A 13,647-nucleotide genomic window follows, 5' to 3' on the forward strand; every position below is an offset into this window, starting at 1 on the left:
AATTAACCTCCAATTTGCCAAAACATAAAACAGTTATAAATAGCCATGAGATGTGTTTGTCCTACTTGGCAGTGAATTACATTTCAAAGTAATCAGGCATGACCCCATTATATCCCGCACCACATTTAATATTTCCAAGGGATCTCTCCAATTCATTAATTCACAACCTAAACTTGCCTATTGTCATGTCATGTTGCTGTTATTATGTTTTTAAACTACTATATATAATACTAATTATAATGCATATTAGTACTCATAATGTCTGATTTAACCAGCACAGATTAAGTTTAAAAACCATTTTCTTTTACATATACGTATGTTTTCAATATTTCTAGGAAATGCTTCATAGGCATAATGGTTTTAATACTGTACAAACCATTTTCAATGGGAAACAAAAGTTAACCCTCTGGAGTCTAAGGGTATTTTTGGGGCCTTGAGAAGTTTTGTCATGCCCTGACATTGGTGCTTTTTTCAGTTTCTTATAAATATCTAAATGGGTAAAGTCTAATCTCACTGTAATCAGCACAAACTGGGCTATAATAATATGTGAAATGCATGCATGTACATGATTGTATTTTTGTGAAAAAAAATGTTATGCATGGTTAGTGAAAAACTAAAAATGTTAAATCACTTGAATAAGGCAATAAAACACATACATAAAATTGGTTGCCGGAAAAGTTGAGAACTGGAGCTTGTAGCCTAGAATTTTTCTTTCTGAATGATGTGAAAATCATCTTGTTTACTCACTCACAGAAAACAATATATTGATTTAAATTTTCTAAAACACTTTTTGTTGGTAAAAGTCATATGCGAGTAGGCGTCAACTATCATGAATATCATTGTGATTTACACCTGAGAAGACAAAGGCCTGCATAATGATCTGCATAATGAGCCTCTCATTCAACTGTGCCACTCTGAGGGAGGACTTACGAGAAAGAATGTGAGAACAAAATAAAAGTATATAATTTTATGTTTGTAGTTTATTAAGAATATATTTAAGTTTCCCACAACATAATTTAATATCCACTTGGGGGAGCAGTTAAACAGTTTATTAGGAACAATCAAAGCTGACTTTCAAACTCATTTTTAGGCATCCTTACTCCAGTCACACAATCCTTCAGAAATCCTTTTAACAATCTTATTTTCTACCAAATAAACCCCATTTATTATCATCATCATTATTATTATTATTATTATTAATGTTGAAAAGAGCTGATAATATTTTTCAGGTTTTTTTTAGGGGGAATAAATCGAAAGAACTGCATTGTTTTTACATTTGTTAGAGTTATCTCTATTTGTCACATTTATATTATTTACATCAAGCTTTTGAATGGTATAGTATTGTTGTTATTGAAACTTCATAATGTTTCACTTGATTATACATTTAGTCAGGAATTATAGTTTGGAAAAAGTATTTGGAAAAAGTCTAACTAGTAAAATGTTTACACGTTATGTGAAAACTAGTACAAATAAATAAAAAGAGACTTACTCATGTTTATGATCTCTGCTGAATAAAGTGCTTCATTCTTTTTTCTGAGGAAATCCATTTCTCAAATCCTCAACCACATCACATCTTTTTGGGGTGAATTATGTCTTAGTCCTCTCATCGCGAAGCAAACAGTAAAATAAAATAAAAACTTGAAGAATAGTCTCGCTGCTTTTTCTTCTGTGTGGGCGTATTCAAGCCGCGCGCTTCAGTTTGAATCTGAATAGCGCGTTAAGCGCGGGGGCGTGGTCACATTAGATATAATGAGCGGAGATATGAAAAACAGACATTGCGTTGTTTTCATATGGATTACTTTATTTCAGAATATTTGTTTTCGGCAGCACTTGTTTAGTTTAAAAGTAGACATTCCAGGCTTTCTATAGATATCTCTCTCATGTCTCTTCGTTGAGTATTCACGGAGTTACAGTTCATTTTAATGAAATGTTTGTACATGACGATCAGCGGAGACAAAGACTGTAGACAGCGCACCTTGTTTGTTATATTTATTTTATAAGTGCACAAAGGTTTTTTGTTATTATGTCTGTATCCAAAAAAAACTAGACCCTTTACAGATTCGATTGATGTATTGCTCTTATCTGTCCGATTAAAACTGAGAGTGTAATTTAAGTTCTTTTCGGGGTTATCAGGTGAAAATGACTCAAAACGCATATATGCGTTAATCGACTCGAAAGGGTTAAGATTAAGTATCTAAAGTACTAAAATCTAAAGTAATAACAAGATATTTAATACCTCTTGAGTTATGGCCATACAAACCTTAGGTAAAAACCACAAGAGGTTAATTCCCCATTTTTGAACAGTCAACATTGGCATATGATGCAACAAAGATTTCTAAAGTCAACAGACCTTTCTTTCAGATCTTTCTAAACTAAATTTTACCCTACTTTTATTCAAGTACCAGCTTTATATTTATCCACCACTGCATGTGCTGTGCTAGTAAAGGACGTGGCAAAAATATGTGATGCACAGCAATTAGCAAACTCAAACGAAATGTGGCTATACCAATTTTATGTGTGCTACAAATAATTGCGATTCATACATAAAGTTCTTTCCTCAACTCACATTTTGTCTTCTCATTCGCCCTCATTACAACACAACTCTCTGAGCCACATATGCAAAAGACTATAGACTTCTGTCCAGCCTGTGTCAATGCAGAACCGCTAATGAACTAGTGTTGATAGATGTCTGCCAATCCCATCGTTGCAAAAAGGGAAATTGTATATATTATTATTATTATTATTATTATTATTATTATTATTATTATTATTATATATATATATATATATATATATATATATATATATATATATATATATATATATATATATAAAGTATCTAAATTATGTTTTGTTACCCCATTGACCAATTATAATAATTATTATTATTATTATTATTATTATTTAAATTATATATAGTTATAAAATAGTGAGTGTTATACTTCACTTGTTTCACTTGTTAAATTAAACTAGATGTTAAAAGATGTTTAAAATATATTTAGATAAAAAACAACACTTAGTATATTATTATTATTATTATTATTATTATTATTATTATTATTATTTGATAATACTTTAATATTATTTATTATTTTATTTAACAATATTAAAAAGAGAGATTGGAAATTTTTGTTTTATTTTTTTATTTTTATTTTATTTTATCTGAACTATCTCTTCAAATGTGGCCATTCATTGTGGTGCTTTTCCATTATAAATGATTAGACCCCATGGCGAACAAGCTGAACAAGTCAGTAATTAACCTCAAAGGGGACTTCAAAGTCTTCATGTCCTTCTGGGAGCAACTAATTATCTTTCATGTTGTACGGTGTAATGATTCCATGCTAAATCCAGCATAGCTACAGACGATGAGAAATAGGATAGGATTAAATTTAATTCGTTTAATTCAAGGTTTATATGCTCTGATAATAAATACTGCTAATGAGAAACATATGTGGTCATTAAGTTCAAGCAGGCAGTACCTTAGATAACAGACAGACTATGTTCACATGCTCCAATAGGAATCACATTAGCCGCACTGGCCTTGATAGCGGCTCACCGTCTCTGCAAAACAATTAAAGATGTTACCATTGGCAACGGCTGCATCTGAGAGAGCTGTGGGGGGCTGAGGATGTTGGTGGGGTGTGTGACCGACCCCTGAGATGCTGTTCAAATCAGGGCAGGCGAGCAGGTCTGCACTCTTGATGGAGGCCGGGGGGATTCTAATTAATCGACTTGTTTCAGTGCCACTGCACAGCAAGTATTCACTGTTTAAACAGATGAAAGCCAAAACCCAGTGGCATTGTAATGGTTAACAGTTTACTGGAGCAATAAGGTACTGCTTCAGAATATATTAAAAACTAGACCCACAGGAAAGAAAAATATCTCAGTTGTTTCTCCTAGACAGCAGTAGATGATCAAGGACTTCTGTTTATGTCTTCTTCTTATTGAAGATTTCAGCTGAGTGAACAACTCCATAATGTCGGCGATTTCTTACAAATTTCAGAAGCGATTTCAGGAAAGGCTAAGCTGTGATCAGATTTGGCAAGATAACAATGTCTGGAAAAGAGTGAAAAGCTGGAGGTTTCATTGTGAACTCAAATATTTGTCATCAAAATCTGCGAGGGCCAAATGAGAAATGTACATGTAGACTCTCACTGTATCAGGTGTCTGCTTTGTTTACTTTCAGTATTTCATATTAGCAATCATATGCATTGTTTGCAATCATTCAGTCATCATACACCATGTCATGTATCGCTGCATAGAAGTAATCTTTAACAATTTCAGTTAAAATCAATGTTTCATCATGTTTCATTTATTTGACAAATAATTTTGCATTGTAGTGTCAGGGGCATCGTTTATGAGGGGGCACAAGTAAGGGGGGGGGGGGGGCGGTCTCTCATGCTTGTCATGTGACACACAGCAGCCACAAACTGATATAGGCTTATGTCCCTACTGAAAAAAACAAAACAAAACAGTAACAATAAAACCATCACAGTATTACATTACAAACCACCTTTTAACCATTAAAACCCATTAAAAATGGTTTTCTGTAGTTTCTTATGGGACATATTCCATTAGGATTTATTGGTTTTGATAAGCAACCAATAGAAGGCAACCAATTACCAGTAGAGACCAACAGGGCAAAAAGAGGAAACAACTAGAAATCAGTGGTTAAATTCTATTTACAACACTGTTACAGAACAGTTCAACCCAAATATTCACATGTGTACAGCGTATTTTATGATCCTGGTTTCCTGAGGGAAGACTACAATGCCTGCTGTTCTGACTCACAGTCTGTAAGTTAGTTTTCAAATGTAAAGAGTTTGAAACTGATGACTCAAATGTGAGTTTTTATCAGTTTAAAGTAGCGCTTGTTGTTTGTAGTTTCTTCGATCACAAATGCAGAAATGTTTTTATGTTTATGCGGAGCAATACGCAATGCAATGTGTAAAAGGACAGTATAAGTCATTATAATCAGTCATTATAATAATGATTACGATCATTATAATAGTAATTATCCCCACTGGATGCAACAAATACCTTATTTGTAATGGATTTTATTGGTTTTGTCTCATCGTGATGAGACAAATGTGCTCCACTGTCGTGATGTGAGACAGTGGTCAGTTTGATTATTATAAGGGAACATGGTTCAATCTGTTTATTTTATATATATTTATATACAGTTTATCATTAAACAGGATATTCCTTGAATCATAAATAATCAGGAGAAAACAAATCATAATATTTATATATATACAGTACAGACCAAAAGTTTGGACACATCTTCTCATATGTTTTCTTTATTTTGATGACTATGATAATTGTAGAGTCACACTGAAGGCATCAAGGGCTATTTGACCAAGAAGGAGAGTGATGGGGTGCTGCTCCAGATGACCTGGCCTCCACAGTCACCGGACCTGAACCCAATCCAGATGGTTTAGGGGTGAGCTGGACCACAGACACAAGGCAAAAAGGGCCAACAAGTGCTAAGCATCTCTCGGGGAACTCCTTCAAGACTGTTGAAGACCATTTCAGGTGACTACCTCTTGAAGCTCATCAAGAGAACGCCAAGAGTGTGCAAAGCAGTAATCAAAGCTAAAGGTGGCTACTTTGAAGAACCTACAATATGACATATTTTCAGTTGTTTCACACTTTTTTTGTTATGAATATAATTACATATATAATTCCACATGTTTGGATGCCTTCAGTGTGAATCTACATGTAAAATCAACCTGTCCTCCAACCAATACGCTCGTATGGGTCGTTTGTCCAAATCCCTGAAATACGACCCATCAGAGCGTATCCTACAATTGCGCACCTATCGGCAAAAGGTCGTTTTCATATTAATGTTTTGTACTCTTTTATTTGCACTCTGATTTGCGTTTCATGTAGCTCAGTTGGTAGATTATTGCGTTATACCTTGATATGTAATCATGCTATCATGGATTTGATCCCATGGAATTGACGTGCACGCAAAATAATTTAGCATGATTTCTGTGAGGGTTAGGTTTAGGGGTTTGGAGTAAGTGTGGTCATTCGAACGAATAAGTCACCTACAGTAGTAAAATATGTAGGAAATACTATGAGATTGGTGTAAAACGCCCACACACTGCATTTAAATAAACGTGCGTTTTGATTGGTAATGACGTTATACGTCAATTCATGACGACAGACGCAACGCGATACTGTCATTATTTTTACGCCCGCTAGATGGTGCTTAACTTTAAAACGTAAATATAGGTCGTAATAAATGCTTGCACAAATGACCTATATGGTCGTTTTTTGTTGGAGGACAGGCTCTTTTTGCCATTGAGATGACTGCTATTTAAGGTATTAATGATTTGTAAACGTTTATAAACATTAGCAAATGATGAATAATTTCTACTTTAGATTGGGTACTGCCAAAACATGAACAAACAATGAATAGATTGTTTGTTAAGATGTGTAAATAGAGGTCTACACAACAAACAAAGGCCAACAAATGAAGATCATATGAACTGAAAGTTTACTGACATTTGTAAGCATTTCAGTTTACATTAATCATGTTAATCATTAACTAAGTAACTTTAAGTAAGTAAACATCAACAAGAACATTATCTAATATTTCTAGCTCGAATATATAAAAACTAATAATATGTTAAGCTTTATATAATATTTGTTAATTATAAATGAAAGTTATGGGTTACCAAACATGTGAAACCACAGCAGTCATGATGCACATTTATGCACAGAATATGTGCTTTATAAGTACTAATAAACAGACAATATGCTAGTAATATGCATACTAATAAGCAACTACAGTAGTTAATGGTGAGAACTGGTACCTCTACTAAAGCGTTACCATAAGTATCGTAAACTAACAGATGCAACCTAAATATGATCACTATTAACTTCCCACATGAAGCCTCTCATATGAAGGATATTTTTAGTCCAGTCAATCACAGAGTATCTATTTGTAATCAGCAGCAATCCTATCTGTATTCCAGAAGCAGCCATTCCCCAGCTCCTGTTTCCCTTTCCATGCACTTGTTTTCACTTCTTTGTTTTTCATTATGAATCCAGTTTATGCAGCAAGGCGAAAGCTTAATAGATAGTGGGATTACTTCAAAGCACTCCACCTGAAAGGCCATCATTCACCGCACTGAATTAGCATTAGCGTTAGCGCCTGTGTGATTATGTGACGTGCTCCTCCCCATGCAAACAGAGGACGTAATGAAGCTCTTCAGCGCTGCACAAATCATTCGCCAGAACGGAGTTGGACGCAAGAAAACATACTTAGCTTGTGATGGATTCATCGATGGAAAACTTAATGCAGAAATAACTAATAGTGTTGTCAACTTGATTAGCCTGATACATTTGCAGATGTTTTTGCCTTTTGGCAAGAAGAGATGCATTTAATGCTTGAATCCACGTGTTTTATTACCGCTGATATTATGAACATTTGCTAAATAAGCTGGTTTGATATTTTTTGAGCTATATCAGCCTATTTCTATCCAGAAAAAAATTGCATAAATCATATAAATTTTCTCCAAACAAGAACAAAATAAGGTTATTCATACATTCATTACCAGCAGGGTAGATTACTGCTGGATTCTTCACTGGCCTAAATACTAAACACTGCTTCTAGTGTCATTTCCAATCGATTTTAAAGTATTTTTGATTGTATAAAAATCCCATATTGGCTTAGGACCGAAAAAAAATATCTTGCAGAAATGCTGGTAGATTGTAAACCAAACAGAGCTTTATTCAGATCACCAGGAGCATCCCAGTTAAAATAAGGGTTCACTTGATGCACGCTGAGAGGACATTTAGCTATTATGCCTCCCACAGCTGAGGTGCAGCTTGGACTAGTCTTAAAAGTGAGCGATCTATTTTATTTTATATTTCTGCAGTACTGGCCGTGACTGATTCTGTTTAGTAGAGAGGGAATACATACACCCATTTTTCTGCATTGCGTTTTACTCTTCTATTTTGCCTTTATTTATGTTATCTCCCTCTTAATGTATGCCTTTATTTAATTTTATTTCATTTGGATTAATTTATCTCAAATTTTCTACATTTGTATTTCTTAATTTTTATTTATATTGTTATTGCATCATTTCATTGCTAGTATTTTTAAAAAGGACTTTGGGTCATTCTGTGTCAACTCAACCAGACGTCCCTGTCTGGTCTCTCTACCAAAAAAATTGCATAGAGCATTCCTGTCTGTGTCGGTGCCAAACATATTATTTTTCCAACGTTTGCATGCCTGTAACTCAAGAAATCTTAAAAATATTTGTTCTTAATAAACTTTTCATTTGTAATCTTCATCTTCAAGGCCCTAAATTGTTAAGTCCCAGAGATATGTAGAGCCCACTGTGACCCCATGCCCAACTTGTTGAATTTTACCCATTTTCAGTGGTTGAAAACCAAATTTTTGCCAATTTGCATACAGCTGATATTTTTTGTATGTAAAATACAATTTATGAAGAACAAATAATATTGACATTTTAATTATTTATAAAGAAATTTGAGCTTAAAGTTAAAATATGTGTTGTTTTATTATTAAAATTGTTAATAATTGATATACTACTTCACATATAAAATATTTTTGCTTCTTTTTTTGATCATGAAAGATTAAATAATTATATTCTGAAATTGTTTTACCAAAACAACACATTCAGTATATTTGAGGACAAATGTCTGCATGTTTCAATCCGATGGACTAAAAAACTAAAAAATAAATAAATGAACGTGCAATCAAGCAGTAAACACTGTTTTCCATGGATAGACGGGTATCTTGATTATATATTGAACTCAAAATGCAAAAGTATCTTGTCAGCACGCTTGTTTATACTCAAAGTGCAACTTTGACATGAAATTGAAAAGCTGTTCTTCATATCAGAACGCGGAGTCGGACGAGCATCCAGTAATAACAGAATAGAAAACAGGAATATGTGCTACATGATAAGATATAAACAATTTTGCTCCAGCCTATCTGTGATGTACAGACTCTGTGGCAGATTGGGAGGACGTGCAGGGAACAGACAGGGAGGGGGGCAGCGATGCATTTGAGACGCACCCCAGCATGTGTTGCGAAACACACAAACACAGTTACACAGCAGGTCGACTCATTCCGGTCTGCCGTGTCTGTTGTGATTAACATGCACTCTTATCAGTCTGTCCTTCCTCTCCCACTGATCTGGGTGCACGTTTAGTGCCTCTGTCCCCCTTCTGTCCTTTATTTCAATGGCCCAGAAATCAGAAGATAGACTGCAGAGTTATTCATCTGTCTAAAAATTCAAACTGCATGGATAAAAAGAGTTTTAAGAGTTTTTCAGCATGGCTGACAGGAGGTCGCGCACCTTTCTGAAATTCAAGGCTTCCTGTGGACTCATGCTAATTGTCTGCAATAGAACAGATCAAGTGTCTGCTGGCTGGTACTGTCTGTGCATTTCTGGCTTCTTCAGGTTTGTAATAATCAGAGGCTATACGATTAATTAATTAAATCCTGATTAAATGTGATTAGGAATGACATTTTGATTTAGGACTTGGAAATTAATTTTGAAGTCTGCATGAAGACTAATTGTTATTGCGTGTTCACATCATGACCATATACTGTACAGAAAACAAAGTCCAGCTAATATATGGTGAGGCGTGTAGCGAAACAAAGAATAAGACATTTTTTTTTTTTATAATAAAAATGATGTATTACTATGTTTGCCATTGTGATGATCCATAATTAACATACATAAAACTGCTCTAAAGCATGTGGGAGAAATTAATGTAACAAAATATGTCCTCCAGAAGGTAAATGATAACAACACACCTCCTAAAACTCTATAACTGAACGTAAACTCTCAGTACTCAGAGATTCAGAAATGAGAGCAATGATAGACAACATTGTAAACAAAAGCATTGGAGCTCAAACAGCCTGCTGCACTTTAATAAAATCATTCCCATAGAATGAAACAGCAAAGCGTTACATTCATCTGCCCTTTACATATGCAATCTGTTTGTATTTGGTATTGTTTTATGTTTGTCTTTCCATCTGCTTGCTTGAAACCAGTGGCTATGAAATAAATAAAACTGTTGTTTTTTCTGTCAAAGTGGATTCCATCCAATTCCTTATTCCACAGTCCTTTAATGGATTGTCGGTGAACAAAAACTACTGTGATGAGACACAGAATAACTGCTTATTTAACAAAGACCAAAACTTTAAAGCATCTTCTTGCTTTGATTATCAGCTTTCCTCTACTGCTCTATCAACCACCTGCGTTTACTAGCATCCCTGCCAGCATTCACAAAAACAATACTGATTACATGAATGCATTACTTCTGAATAGAAGTACATGATTATTCCATGAGCATTTGGCACCATAGGATAAGCAATTTGCCGAAAAAAAAAAAAAAAAAAATATATATTTATTTATTGAAATTCAATTGTTTCATTGTATCAAAGCAGTTATACAGAGATTGATGATGTTACTGTTTAGAATATATTAATATTTTTATGTCTCATTATGCAAATTAAAGCTGGGTGATAATTAGCTTTTTTGTAATAATACCAGTTAGTTGAAGTCATGTTTTCATTTAAGCAGAAACAATGGACACAATAAAGTGATGATGTCCTTGCAGGGTTCATCTTGAATCTCTGTAAGATCCAGATACAAGATCCGGACCGGAGTTGGCATAATCCCCAGTTTCCTTTTTTTTCCAGTTTTCCCCCATTCCATTTGAGTTTCAGTTTTGACATCACGTCAGATGATCAACGAATTGGGATCTCGCTTAGAAAGACCAATCCACTTCAAGTGTAAATTAAATGAGCCAATGCACATTTGGCATGTGATTATTAAATCCAACTGCTGCTGATCACAGCGTGAGTATAAGTAGGCAGCAGGTGCAGCGCATATTCAGCTTTTCGCTTTGGAGCAGAGCGATCACTTTGTCATGGTGGCAGTCTAGCGGGGGCTTCTTCAGGCAGTAACGAGGGCGGTCTGAGGGTAACAGTGATGGTAAACCCTCCAGGCAATCAACCCTCTGGGGACCATCGCTCCTGTTGCACTCTGCAACCAGTTGAGCTGCCAATGGAATGTGTTCGGCCCTCTAAAAGAAGAGTACCAGCAATATCCTTTGGTGCTCCTCCCAATGACTGTATGTTGATTGCTGCATCGGAGGGTGAACCGGCGCGCTATGGCGAGGAAGATTCGGCTTCGCTGCTGTCCTCTGGGACTGTAGCAATGCCTGAATCAGATCCGTAAATAACGACTATGCCAGGGGTCGCAACCTTTTCGGCATGATGTGCCTTTTTTTTTTCTGGTTAACCACTGTGCCAACAGTAAAACTTATTAATCGAGACTGAATCGTTACATTATATTTCTTAACAACAAGGGTGCAAAATTACTTCATTGTTTGTAGAGAGAGACAGAAGCAGACAAATCTCTCTTTCTCTCTCTCTCTCTCAAAATGACCATATCATCACTGGATGTAGCTGTCAGTCAGTTAACATTTCTATCGTAAAATGTATTATTAAAAGTTGACTAATATTAAATGAATTGCAGCTTCATCTTACCTCACTCTCTTTAACATTAAACTGATGCTTCGCGCTCTGCTTTTGTGAACAGTAAACCCCGCCTACTTTGATTTGATTGGCCATCTCAGTCATTTTGACATTGACGAGCACTGTTAGACCACTGAGGCTTTGATCTGAAGTGCCTAAAATGTGCAGTGTTCACTCGTGCATCCGTAGACTAGCTCAAGTTAATTCTCAAATTTTAATAGTATTTATAGCTTCTAACAGGCTGTGTGACTATGATAAATTATTACCTCAAAATGGACGTCATTGTGATGCAAGGTCTCCACCTCTGACTGGGCTAGAACAAGCCAGTCATCAAGGTTACAGAGAATGAGGATTCCCTTCTATCTTAGAGTGGAGAGAGCTGCATCCATGTACTTCGTAAACATGCGAGGGGACAAGGATAGCCCAAAAGGGAGGACCTTGTATTGGTAAGCCACACCCTTGAAGGCAAATCTCAAGACTGGCCTGTGACAAGAGGGCTATTTGGATGTGAAAGTAAGCTTCTTTCAGATCCAGAGAAAAGAACAAGTCCCCTGAGAATATTTGTGAGAGGATCTGTTTCAGTGTGATCATTCTGAAGTGCTGTCTCATGAGAGCACGATTCAGACATCTTAGATCGAGGATGGGGTGAAGGCCACCATCCTTTTTGGGGATGAGGAAGTAACGGCTGTAAAAACCTGAGTTGTGTTGAGCTGGGGGAACGATCTCTATGGCTCCTTCCAACAACAAATTTGTTACTTCGGCCCGCAGAACGTGAGCATCCTTGCTGTGTACCGGAGTGGTGACCACTCGACTGAAGTGCGGGGGCCTTCGTGTGAACTGAAGGAAATAGCCGTGTGTTATTAACCCCAAAATCCATTCTGACACTACAGGAATGGCTTGACATTTTCTGGCCTGGATGGACAGAGGTTGGATTGGTTTGAGTGCTTAGTCGCTGCGTGGGGACACAATACTTGTGAGTGATGTGAGAGGAAAACTGCTCTTTTGGCAAAAAGGTGTGTTTTATTTCTTGCGTTATCATAGTGCTTTTCTGTTTGGGCACTAGAATGGGCCCAGTGTTTACCGCAAACACAGCTCTGTCGACACCTGTCAATTGGTTCATTTATATCCAGTGCACAAACCGATAGCCATGCAGTTTCACTACGTGATTGAATAAGGCTTCAATCCAGGACAAACAGGGGGTGTGTACGCTGCTCTCACCCGAAGAGAGTGTGCGCACTTAAAACGTGTCTCTCCTCTCGCTCAAACGGTGTCCCGTGCACTCTCAAATCTCTCTGTGCTCATGCGCCATATATTGATTATTTTCGCACCTGAATTAAACGTTGTCAAAGGTTATCATTATGCACTTTTAAAAAGTAGTTTCAAAACAGATTTGTGCAGGGCCTTTCCTTGATTTTTTTATTTTTTTTGCATTTTGTTTTAACATAAACTGGTTGTTGTTGCTACTTGCTACTTTGTTTTACTATATCTCTTTTTTTATTTGTATTTAGGTTTGTATGCAGTTTTTGCCATTTCCATGCCTCGCGCATCTGGTTTTGTGCGAGAGCAAAGTAAATCCACGCATGAGCGGAGACATTTGCGCTCACGCATAGTATTAATGTGCTTTCGCGCTACAATAAAGCGCTCTCGACATTTGTCAGTGAAATAACGCCATAAAAAATGCTTTATCACAGCACGTGAGTACCACATTGAGATGTCTTGGGCTCAAATTACTTAAAAAAAACTTTAGTGTTTAAACTGACAAGACTTAAAATGCGTGAGAATGAACAACTTTCTTGAGGAAGTAGCACTGGCCTGATCGCTAATGCAGTTTTTAGGGTCTACGTTGACAGATGGGGGGCTGAAACCCACATAAAAAGTGTTTAGAACTGCTCCTGGTATAGCGTGCATAATTATGCTGAAACATAAATATATAAACAGTTTACGTGATTCAATGTGATGGCTAAGGGTTTTCTGAGGTACGACAAAACGTGGTTGGATTTCTGACACGGCTAAATGTTAATCATCTTACACTGTAATTAAGCGTGACTGATACGCAAGCCAACTCTGCTCTACCTGTCGACTCAGATTGCCCCCTAGTGGATGGCTAA

The sequence above is a fragment of the Carassius auratus genome, linkage group LG44F (genome assembly GCF_003368295.1).
Source record: "Carassius auratus strain Wakin linkage group LG44F, ASM336829v1, whole genome shotgun sequence".
Taxonomy (NCBI): domain Eukaryota; kingdom Metazoa; phylum Chordata; class Actinopteri; order Cypriniformes; family Cyprinidae; genus Carassius; species Carassius auratus.